Here is a 13,046-nt window from a genome sequence, read left to right on the forward strand (position 1 = left end):
ATCCCATGGTGCTATACAACTTAGTTTGGCCATCATACTCTCAATGGCTAAGCCTAAGCCAAGAAGAGATCAAAATCTTGGCTTTCCTTATTTCATGTGGTTTTTATTTTAGGTATGTGGCTTTTTGTTTTTTAAACAGGTCATACATAGTCTTCATTCTGATTGATTAAAAACTTGCATATGTGGCTTTCCTAAAAGACATTTTGCATTGTGATATAATAAATGATAGTAAACTGTAATTGAATAGAGATAGCTGTATTTGGTTTTCAGCATCTTGTCTGCCATATGTTGTGAGACTTTTACCAGCTTTACTTTAGTAAATATTTTTCCCCTTTGGTATGTTGAAAAACAAAACAACCAAGTTGAGAGAAGGTGGAAGGAAGCTGATTTAATTTAGTTCCAGATGCTGAGGGCTGATCCTCAGGTGAGGGGTCTCAGTGAAAAATCTGGCTCCATCCATCGTGCTCCAGGCAGTTGGCCGAAGTGGCTGTGAATGAGGATTGATGAATGTGGCCCAAAGTATTTATGGGGGCTTCTGGAAAGGCAACTGACCACTTGCCTGGTTGTAATCTGGGTATCATTGTGTGAGCTCTGTGAACCTGTCACTGGCCTTTGTGTTGCTTTGGAACCTACAGGTAACCCTGCAGTCACTCCTCTCCTGCCTGGGTGCCCTGTATGCTGAGGATTTGGTGGCCAGTGGAAGGGCCTCCAAGGGGTCTGTACTCAACATAGTGGTGTCATTCTGACACAATCTTGAGAGGTATTTTTGGCTTTGAATAAAAATGCATACACTCTTCAGAAGAAATAGTTTGCTTGTTATTGTTGGTTTTTCATGAAAACATACAGGAGCGTCTTAGGAATCTAGGAGCTCCAAATACCTCAGAATTTTTCTGAATTTGGATAAATGACCTGGTCAGAATAATTCCTTACTCACTCTGTTCCTCTCCCACAGAACAAAATGTAAACCAATTATTTATTGAGTGCCAATGGTATACACTGAAGCAAAATGTATAATTGGTTATTTTAATATAAAAATTATTTTGATTTTTGCGTTACATAGATACAACCAGAAGTTTATCAAAAAAAAATTTGAAACTCGAAAATAAAACTACAATTTCTATTTAGGCAGTGTTCTCTTTCATTCTAACCAGTTGGCATCTTTCTAAATGCAGAAACATTCTGGGTCATCCAAAGTTACGTGAGATGAAGTTTTTCACCAGGTCCTTTTCATTGTTTTTCTAAAGGAAGTAACAGCAATTGAAGCTTGTTCACAGATGGGGCTCTCCATTGCCTTATTTTATCTTTGCTGTGGGTGTAAAGATGTCACTGACCCTCTGTCTGAAGAATAGTAGGCTTTTATGGTGACCGCTCTCATCTGACAAAAGCAACATTCCCTTATGGTCCAGGTTATTAACTGGTGATTGTGAGAGCTGTGTTTCCTTGCCTTATTAAGCAGAGTGTAGTAATATCATTTCCATTTTTCTTAGTGCCTGCGGGTTCTACCATCAGGAATTGAGCTGTGCTATCACAGGGATAGAGGCCTTTAAGCCCATCCTATGCCAGATGGCCCCAGATCATGTGCTTTCCTGTCCTGAGGTCGAGTTTAGGTTCTTCTTGTACTTAGCTCTTCCTTCTTTTTCACTGGCAGCAAGCCTTCCATTAGCAACATTAATTCTGTTGTTCATAACTTGGGAAGAACTCCAAGTGAAACAGGCCTAATTCTATTCTGTGGACCTAAGGGTAACTCTTAGTATTTACCTGTGGCATATTGAACCTGAGTTTTCTTCTGCTCAGAGGCTGACTTGTGAGTATAGGGTATTTATTGCGCTCCTGGTTGATCTCTTTTCCAGTATGTTTAACTTTTATATATGAAGTATTAGAGGTCTTTACACCTTAGAAACTGTTCTATTGTTATGTTTCAGGGAACTGCGACCTAGAGAGGATGGATGACTCAGTTCAGGAAGTGTAGGGTTAGTGCTACAAATAGAAGTGAGCCTCTTGTATCTTAGTCCTGGTGGCAATGACAGACTGTTTAATTCACAATGTCCAGGACAAATGCCCATGATAAAGTTTCATATGTGACCAAGAGCAAGGGAAAATGGGCCCATTCAGGATAATATACTTAATCATGAAGCTGACATATCTTCTCTATGACCTGACATATTATGCTCTTTTTCAGGGTCATCTTTTCTAATTTGTGAATTAAAAACATATGATACTCACAGCTATTACAAAATTTTCTCCTCGCATGTCATTTGTCCAGGCTTCTCTTAAAAGCTTTCCCTCACATTCCTTTGGGGGGAAAGTTCCATGTTATAATGTTTTGATTGATTCTATTATTGAGAATCTTAAACCTCAATTCCGTAAGTCCCTGTATATAAAATAGTTCATCATGTATGAACCACTTCTCCATGTTTGGAGCTTCTCTTGTTATTTCTCTGTCTTGATTACTATCTGGTTCAGTTACTAGTATTACTAGTCTTTTCCCAAAATGTCTGATTTTTTTAAATCCATTTATTTTCTTCCATTTTTAGATCATGGTTTAGTCAATTTGATAATTTTATGGAAAAGCTCAGATTGAATTAAGTGGTAACATTGAACTTTTATCGGAGAGTTACTCATATCTTCTAAATAAATATAGTATATTTTGTTTTTATAACAAAAAGTCCCAAATTAAGCTAAAAATAACCCTAACCCAGACTTCCCTTCAGGTTATCTATGTTCCCATTAATCCACATGATTAGAAACCCCATTCATTCTTTAACTGACAGCAAAATATCTGACCTATCCTTCACCCTCCACACACATTTATAATTTCTGTACCGGCAGTTTTCCATTTTCCATGCTAATGGAAGGGGGAGCTGATAACCTAAAGTATCAGATTATATTTAGGACTTATCTATAATTTGGGAATGTAAATCAAATACATTGATGCTGAGAGTTAGCCTGGTTAGTACAAACTTGATCTGTGGAAATGTTAAGAAGAAACACAGGAAGCAGGATGGGGCTGAGGTTTAAGACCCTGAGTAGTAGTGGGAGTAGGCCATCTCTGGCTGCTCCAACCAACTGTGAAGACCCCGATATTGCCAGTGTTGCCTAGCTGAAATTGTGTCTTAATAAATAAGCGTGATTTGTAGTTAATATTTCAGATCAACAGACTGGTCGTACTCCTTGCTTGTGTACAGTTCCTCCACAGGCATTGTCTTACCCTTATGTTTGAGCATCGCTCATCTGAAGTACTTTAAAAGGCTGTGTTTGGACTCTTGAGTATACATTTTTGTGTGACATCCCTCCATCCCTGATTTTAAATAATTGTTATTAAGGTTGGTTTTATCATAGGCTCTATTATAAATTATTACAGTAGAACTAGAGAGTCTGATGTTATCAAAGTATGTCATGCAAACTGCTTTCACAGTAAACATTGCTTAGGCTAGCACAGTAATTTGCTTTACTCTCAAACTAGACTCATTTATCTAAGTGATCTCTAATTATCGTTGCACCCCCAAGTCCATTGGGTTCTTTTTTTATATAGCTGTATTGAGATATAACTCACATGCCATACAAGTCACCCATTTAAAGTGTAAAATTCAGTGATTTTGATATTTTAATTGTAGTATATATAACAAAAGTTGCTATTTTAATGATGTTTTAAGTTTACCATTCAGTGGCATTAATTACATTTACCATGTTGTGCAGCCATCCCACTATTCCCAAAATTTTTTCATCACCTGAAACAGAAACTCTGCAACTATTGAGCAGTACATTCCCATTTCTCCTCCACTCTAGCTCCTGGTAACCGCTAATTTCTTTGTCTATTAATTTGTCTATTCTAGTTATTGAAATATTTGTCCTTTTGTGTCTGGCTTCTTTCACTTAGCGTAATATTTTCAAGATTCATTCATATGGTAGCACGTATCAGAATATCGTTTCTCCTTGGGCTCAGTAATATTCCCTTGTATGGATATACCAGATTTGGTTTATTCATCCATTTGTTGATGGACACTTGGGTTTAGTTACTCACAGTTCTCAAAATAGTCAAAATACCTTTTGGCTATTGAGAATAATGTTTCAGTGAACATTAGGGTACAAATATTTCAGTAGGAACAATTTCTTTTCAATTCCTTTAGGTATATACTTAGGAGTGGAATTGCTGAGTCATATGGTAATTGTATTTTTAGCCTTTTAGGAACCTCCAAGCCTTTCTGTAGTAGCTAAACCATTTTACATTCACATCAGCAATGTTATGACGGTTTCTTTCCAGTTTTCCCATATCCTCGCCAACACTTGTTATTTTGTTTCTTTGAATTATAACCAACCTAGTATATGTGAAGTAATCATTGGTATTTTTGCCTGATTTCAGTAGTAGATTTGGGTTCTTTTGGAATCCCACATGACTTAAAATGTTTCTTTTAACAGGGATTAGTAACATTTCTTTTTTGTGATGGCAGTTGTAATTAATGAAACTGTGCTACCCTTAAATAGTTTATCTGTTAATAAAAGAAGGGAGGAGAAAATCCAACCCAGTCACTGGGTGATTCTTTTAATAAGACTTGCATGTTTATACAGGAATATAAAACAAGACATGAAGGAAAGGTATTTTAAAGAGATGAAAGCAGTTTTGGTTTTGAGGAGCAAAAAGTGGTAGTCATTCAGACTTCTAGTGCAAAGGAGCGTTAATAATAAGTGGAAAAGGAAGAAGAATTGAGGATATATAGTATTAAATTATTTCTTGATTATTGAAAAAATTTATTGATTCAACTGTGTGGTAAAAGAATTTTTAGGAAAATACTAATTTGTAAGAAATATTAATTTGTTGAAAAGGTACTTGATAGGGTCGCAGACTGAAGAAAAAAATACTGATATTATCAGGAAAACTTAGTTTTTTCCATCTCCATAAATTCCTGGCATTGAAGTAGACACTACAGTTATTTATGTCACAAAGATTCCAGCCTTGTACATAATTTCAGCTTGTTGCATAGCTTAGGCTCTCTGACTACTGAGTTTCTGAATAGTTGGGTATAATTAATTTACTACTCCTATACCAGGTTCCTTGTCTGTGAAATAGGGATATTATTCACTTCCAAAAGTGTTAAAGGGAAACCCCCAAGCAAGAACACTTGGAAATGCTCTAAATCTGAACCTATTTCATTAATATACTTTCTTAGTCAAAAGATACAGCCGTAAAGTGCTGGTACAAACTCTTGAGTACAGAGGGGCACCAGGGCTATTGAGACAGGCACTGGCCACACAAAGACATTTTGGCTTCGGTTTGGCAGAAGTCTGGACGACAGTCTCCATTTCCTGTATCACAGGTTTTCCTGACAGGTTGTGCAAGTTAGGACTTCTGATCTTAATATTTATACAGCTTGTGAGTTAGGTGAAGTATTTCCACTAAACAAAACTTTTCACAAACACAAGCAACCAGATGGCCTATCTCAGCTCTCCCCTCACCAGGCACCATGTCAATATGTTTCTTATCAGTTTTAAAAATTTCTCCCTAAATTTCTCTTAGTCTATTGCTCAGAGTGGTTGAAGAGGCCCAATTCGGTTGATCCCAGCTGGGACCTTTGGATGGGAAATATTTAGGGCTGCCAGATGAGATCATGAGTCCGATCTAGTGTTTATCTGTTAAATCTGTTTATAACTGCTTACTATTGACTTGCAGAGTTTTAAGGCAGCCATTTGATGTCATTGGGTTGGGGATGGTGCCTGGCTAATACAGAGCTGCCGTGATGCAGGGTTATTGGGCTCTTTTTCTCAATGCTTGCATGTACTTTTGGGCTCGACAAACGGCTCAATCCAGCTAGTCCCCTTGAAGTCTGAAATAATAGGCTTTAAAATTTTTTTTTTGCTCTTTTCCTTTTCACCCTTCCTGTGCTCTGCTCTCTTTATGGTGGTCCTACATTTTTGAATTGTTATCAAACATCCCTAGGAATGGTGCAGCACATAATTTAAACGTTGTTCTGAAAAAAAAAGAAAAAAAAACAATGAAGGTGAATGTGAGAAATTTGCTAAATTCCCAATTAGAGTCCTTGGCTGAAGAAAAGTAGGTTATTTAAATCTATTAAGCATCACACAGAAAAGCTAAGATACAATGCTAGTAAAAAGCCCTAAGGGAGGTTGGAGAAGGAAAAGTAGCCAGAAATGTTAGCATCATCCTTTCCAGGGAAATGGGTGGGAAGGACCACAGGTTCTCACACATAAACTGGTGTATATTCCAGTGACAACATGTGTACATGGAAATCTCAAGTTCACCCAGCTCTTCTCTAGGTAAAATAGTTCATCAAATATTACATGTGAAACTGTCCTCAGACTGCATTGTGGCCTTTTTTGAGGATCTGCTTGTTTAAACCTATCTAGATTCCCATTTGAAAATTCTATCTCATTGACCTTGCCCTTTCTCCATAGTTCTTCAGGTATTTCAGAAATGCTGAGAATCTGTTTGCCCTTATTGTAAATGAAAGTTGAAAATGTTGTTCGTGTTTCTGAAACATAAAGTGCAAAGAATCAGTTATTAGCTAGGATTTCTTTCACTAGGAAGCCAAGCAAGTTTTTAAAACCAAAGATCTCCCCTCTCCACTGATTATTCTACAGTGCGGCACATTTTGGCTCTTTAAAATCACTGTCTTTGTTGTAAAATCACTCTTACTTTTTAGTGAATGATTATACCATCATAATGACTAGGGATTACAGAGCTCTCTCCCACATTGGCTTAATGTTTCTGATAATTCTACATGGATTTGAGCTTTTGGTCCACAAAGCTGAAACTGTCTTACTCTGTGACTGGGATGCATTAGAACATTTTAAAGTCTTGGGGAGTGGAGGTGGGATTTGACCCCCTTTAAGTGGAGTAGGGTATTTTGAGAGGACATGTCAGTGATTACACTTCTATTTCCTTATAAGTATATACAATAGGAGGTATTTTCTTTCTTTATAATTAAATGTAAACTTTTCTTGTTTTAATAGACATTTAATAAATATTACATGGAAACATTAAACAAATTTTAAATGAGAGAACCACAAATAGTCAAGGATTTTTTAATATGTAAAAATAAGTAGGGGAAAAGAAATAGAGTAAATATACTACTAAAATATAAAAAATATATATCTAATGCATTGTAAATATGGGAAAAGGAGGAATAAGAAATAAAACAATTAGTTAACATGATTTGACTAATCTAAATCTAGAATCTTAAAAATAATGAAGTGTCTTATATTTATAGAAAAAACATGAAATATATCTTTAAGACTAAAATTTCTCTTCTAAAAATATAGTGATAACTTTCAATAGAGAACATTTTGAAAAATTAAGTACGTTGTATAACCTGGACAGTGCATAAGAGGATATGAGTTTTGTTTTCTAGCCATTGTGAGGGCAGTTAATTTTAAAATTAGAATTCACACTATTAAAGTATTATTTTTTCATAGATTTTTGGTACTCAGTTATAAAGCCAGTGTAATATGCAAATAAAGGAACGTTGAATAGAAGACAGAAATGACTATTTAAGGTTACAGGTCATGGATACACCTCAATGAGAAAAGCAAACAACCAGAATGTTATGAAAGAGAATCTGGCTGTTTACACATCTTAGAATGCTAAATAAATGAGTGACAAAACTAATGGAGGAAAGCCTGTTAGGCTAAGATATGTCCCGGGTAACGAGTAGAGCGATACTGAGTTTTCTAACACTTCAGAGTGTCTTCTTGGTTTATCTGTAGTGGTGGTCACCAAATTCTAAAAACATACTTAAAAACAGTTCTAAAAATTAATTTTAATTCACTGATGTTAAAAATGTACTGTGTCTTTGATGTATTAGGGTGGTTTTATGTATTTGTGTATAACATTAAATGTTGTTAGTGTGTTTGTACCTGTGAAAAGGTACTAAGTCTCTAAATTGAGGCTAAGGAGAGAGCAAGGAAAGTGTCTTCTTGATAACTAATTATCATGTCTGGGGGGCTTTCTAGTCAAAGGGAGAGTAATGAAGGTGCTAGAGTCAGGCTGACCAGGTTCAAATCCAGGTTCTACCACTTACTGATTTGAGGCTCTTCTCTGAGCCTCAGTTTTCCTCCTGTGGATAATACCTATCTCAAATGGTAAGAGGATCAAATTAATGAGACAGGTATTTTTAAAGCTATTAGCATTCAATATATGGTAAAAATTCTGCAAATGGATGGTGATGATGGCTTTTGCAAAGGGATTTTTATTCCTAATTTCCACTTTCTACAGATGTTTTATATATATAAAATATACAAATATGTATATAAATATATATGCAGAATCCCAATTCCACTGGGTTCAGAGTACTTCCGAACATTGATTTGTATGAACACTGATTTGTATCATAATCAATGGTGAATTGATTCATCAGTCCTTCCTTCGAACTTTTTGGGGAAACAAAATTACAAATATCCTTAATATTGATTCATCAGTCCTTCCTTGGAACTTTTTTGGGAAACAAAATTACAAATGCCCTTAATATTCTCAAGCCTTTAAAATACTGTAAGCCCACCACCACACCTGCATCTCCCTTTTATTCTACCAAACTATCATGCACATGTCTTTCTCCATTTCAGGTTCCGGTTGAATCTAGTTAAAACCAAATACCCCTACATTTATTCTTAATAAAAGTGTTTTGTTTATCAGCCAGTGAGTTTCCTCAGGATTTATTGTCTAAACAGGCTTTTCTGTAGAGAGGAGGAAATTCAGCCTCAGCACTGTCAGATCACCAGGGGCCTAGAGGTCGTGCATTGGAGTGAAACAAGAGTGCTGATTTAAGTTGCTCAGAGGTGAGATCCGTTTTGACTCACTTTATTTTGGCTCCTTGTGAAGCACAGGAAGTACTTTGTAGTGAACTTCCAAAGTTTAGACTTCACTGTTTACATTCTTTGCAACTAACTTGTGCCTAAGCTCCAAATTCTTGTTTGGAAAGAGGTTGCAAACCATTTGATGGTCTGTGCTAGAGTTTTTTAAAAACAGGTTTAAGGAGCAAATGCTCTACCCTCTTTCCTTATTTCTGTATTTTTAGTGCATTCATCAGAGAACAGATTTCCCACCGATGGATTGATTTATCTGTAGTGATGTTAATAAATGACCTTGAGGACCAAATTAGTAATTTATTGGTGTAGATGGCACTCATTTTTATACTCAGTAAAGGTGAGGGTATAAAGCCATTGACTTGTAGAAATATTTTTAACTTTTTAAATGTAATGCAGCCTTTTCTTTCTAAAGAATTGGCATTATCCTATTAGGCAGATTAAAAATCAATAACTAGAATGAACGTTTTTTAACTTCCTTTTGGTATTTAACTTAAGACTAACTTTCAGAATAATTAAGATTTAACATTAAGATTACCTAAACTTGGTTATGCATACACAAGAGTGGGAGTTTCCACTGGCTTCTGTTGGGAGGAGGGGCTTTTGATGCTGAAGAGCTGGAAAGCAGAAACAGGGCTGTAAAAATATACTTGGAGGCTTATTGTGGGCTGTGTCTGATCTTTAAATGGAAGTCTTTTTCAAAATGGTTTTGGAAAGTTTAGGCAACTGTCTTTTTTCAATTGTAGAGTCTGTTTATATCAGCACTGTTTTTCCTCTCCTCCCCAACCCTCACCTTTTTTTTGTCTACACCAGCCACTAATAAAGACTCAATGTAAACTTGGCAAAATGATCCTTAAAACATATACAGAAAGTTAAATGGGTCCTCAAGTGACCTAATAAACACAAAAAGCTAAAAGAAGCTAAAAAGAGTATGTTAAATGCATTTTGTTAACCTGCCTACCTCACAAGTAGAATTTATTCTTCATATGCTTTTCTACATAGATACAAAAATACTTGGTTTTATAATTCTAAGACTTTATATTGCCCAGTGTTAAACATTCAACATATCTCAGAGTTCATAAAGTATTCTCACACACACACACACACACACACACACACACAGCCTTATTTTGCCTGGCATGTGCCTAATATGTATTGGATACAAAAGCAGGTCAGTCACCTTATTTTCAATAATTAGAAGATTAGTGTGTAATTATGTGTAATTAGTCCTTTCCTGGAAGTGCCAACACCATACTTGAAACTCCAGTCTCAGTAACACCAGTAACTCTTTTATCTTTAAAGGACTTGTATAGTCATCTACGAATTAACTATTGGATATATAACTAGTAAGTAGACACTCATTCCTTCCCAGTTCAGTCTTGAGTTTTGTACTTTGCATAAGCAGTATGAGCACACGGGTGGCCTTTATGAATGAAAGTGATATGCGCAATTTGTCGTCACTAGGAACAGAGATTTAAGTGATGTTTGTAGTTGTAATTGACAATTAACACCCTTGCTTTTTCATCAGATATACTATGTGACCAAAGGTGTATATTTTCTAGACTGACTTGATTTAGTAATATAGACTAGGGCTAAGAATAGGGTTGTGATTTCTTTTGTTAGTTTTATTATTTAGTTTTCTTTTTTCCTCAATGCCAATCTAGCCGATTTAAGCCCATGATCTGGACTTAGTAGCTGAACTGCCTAACTTAGAAATTATTTACATGTTCACATTGACAGAGCATGGTTTATAGCTTACATTTCTTAAGGTTGTCACTTTAATCTCTGACATTTGTGCTGTGAAGCCATAAGGCTTTGGATAACTACAGGGAAGTACTTGGCTGTGGCAGAATCTCTGTTGATTTCCCAAAAAAGTGAAGCTAGCCACCAAAATTCTGAGTTTTCTCTGGTGTCCAGTGGAGTGACAGACATCAGACTAGAATGTCATGGGTCAACATGGAGCAGATGTGGACCATGAAAACTTGTTTTGTAGTTTTGCCCCCTTTTACCCAGAGATCTTCTCAGGGTCAAAAACTGAACTAAATGAAAACTATTGCCTTGGGATTACTTCCTTTTGAGTTTTCATTGTGAGGGCCATCTGTTTGAGTGTTTCTATTCAGCAGGTAGCAGGAGTAAAAGATGGTCGTGCAGCTGCTACCTTTTTCCCCTTGGAAAGGGAAAGGGGGAGGGGCAGGAGGGAAATGCTTTTGGATACATTCATTGTCCAACAACGAGACATGAGAGGAGGCATAAGGATACAGTGAAAGGGACTGTTGGCAGCACCCACCACATTTGGTGCTTGTGTGGGAAAGATTCCGAGAGATGGCTTTTCCCCTATCAGAACAGTTGACCCCTGTTTATCTTCCAAGTCCTTGGAGTAAAAATGTTAATGTCAGGATTCCTGAACTAAAGAATACCATCTGCACTCTGGCCTGTTTCTTTCCATATAATATTATCTATTTCAAAGTGTCACTGTAAAATACTGCTTTAATGGGTAACTGACCATGCTTCAAGTGGGGACATCCCCTTCCTGACATTGTCAGAACCCAGGTCTTTCAATCATCCTTTTCAGGACAGTTTGAGAACATAGTGACAGAAGTTCAAATAATCCTGCCCTCTCAACCCTTTGGAAAATAAACTCTGTTTGACTCTGATTCTGTTGACATGTTAAAGATTGAGTTTATAGCTTCTTCAAAGCCTCTGTCAAGACTTTATAGTCATCCTATACAAAGCAGATTCTTCTAGGGCATGGTTATATACACAGGGGGTGGCTGGCTAATAAAAAGTATGCTTTAGTGGAAAAGAAATAAATTTAGCTGGAGTGGATGGTCAAGTCAAATGGAGACCCAGATACGTCTGAAGTACTTCTCCCTAATTCTCCTACAAAGTGGATCCAGTCTCTGCAGTTACCAGCCAGTCCCCGTAAGAGCTACTGAGACTATGAATCAACAGAAGCAGGCGAGAGAAAGAGGACACGCACCAGCTCCCCGTGGAGGAGATGAAACCCGGTGGAATAAAAGAACTCGCTGAAATTACACTGCACCAGCTCAGGTGGCGGCTCTGGATCCTGCTGCTTCTGCGCTCCGGTGGGGGAGTCTCAGAGCCGAGAATGAATCTCATCTTTCTCTTTCACAAGTGATAAAAGCACCTTTCCAGAAAGTCCAAAGGAGAAGAAATGCCTATCAGGTCATGTTTAGGAAGCAGCTCCATAGCTGATGAATGTTTATCATATGCCAGACATTAACTATTGAGAAGAAGAGGTCTCTCTTTTTTTTTTTTACAGTCAACCCTGTTATGTATGGACTGTTATCACTTCCAGTTCATAGCCGGAGATACTGAGGCACAGAAAGGTTAAAGAACGTGCTCAAGATCAACAAAGGAGGTAGATTTGAATGCAGGCAGTCAGGCTCCAAAGCCCAGTCTTGTAATTGCCACAATTTAAGCCTGTTATTTGGGGGGCAGTCCACCCCAAATGTGTTGTGACCTTGAGTTGGGGTGTTTCCTTTGTAATTGTCACTATAATTAACTATAGCTGATGGTACTTCTGGAGAACCAGTTTTCTTGTTGCCTTCACCGATAAGTGGAATGGGGTCCACCAAGACCATCTCCTAGTTGCTTTTCTAGGCCTTCTGGATTTGGGGGACAGAAATGAGGTTTTCCTCTTTTTGTTGTTGAGGCAGATACATCTTTATCTTAACCACTTTGTAGGTTTCACCAGAGAAATCTGGCTTAGTAATGAGTGGGTGTGAATTTGAGGCCTAAAGTTTGTTCACATGAATAAAAATGAAGCCAATGATAAACTATTTTAGGAAGTGGCCTAGTCTCTAGGAAATATTATTAAAATCCTTTTATTCTAGACCAAAGATGGGTAACGAGGGATGATAATGGGTTTCTCTATTGTGGCCAAATGGATTCATTATAATACTCGGAGACCTGAGCTTGTTACAAAATATTATCAGAGGAGAAATTACATAGGCTTGAAGTCAAAGATAAACCTCTAGAGACATTCTAGGCTAGATGTGGACATGTATTCCCGTCACTAAAACTTTCAAAGCAGGATAAAGTTTCATTGTATTTTATGGAACATCTGGTTTAGGAACAAAATTATACAGTGTTTTCTTTTTTTCTTTTTTAATTCAAGGAGTTAAAGACTAGAAGGGGATACAAGATATATAGAAACCTAATGCTTACTGGAAGAATGTTAAATTAGGCAATGGAGCAGGGAATTGTAC

The 13,046-nt window shown here is 36.9% G+C and overlaps 1 protein-coding gene across 12 annotated transcripts in view; it reads left to right on the plus strand.

Moving 5' to 3' along the window:
* Positions 1-13,046, plus strand: part of RBPMS (RNA binding protein, mRNA processing factor) — a 157,863-nt gene that overhangs the window by 72,848 nt on the left and 71,969 nt on the right. The gene's annotated exons all lie outside the window — the stretch shown is intronic.

Source organism: Rhinolophus sinicus, chromosome 16, assembly GCF_057876585.1.
Source record: "Rhinolophus sinicus isolate RSI-liver-muscle chromosome 16, RSI-T2T, whole genome shotgun sequence".
Lineage (NCBI taxonomy): Eukaryota > Metazoa > Chordata > Mammalia > Chiroptera > Rhinolophidae > Rhinolophus > Rhinolophus sinicus.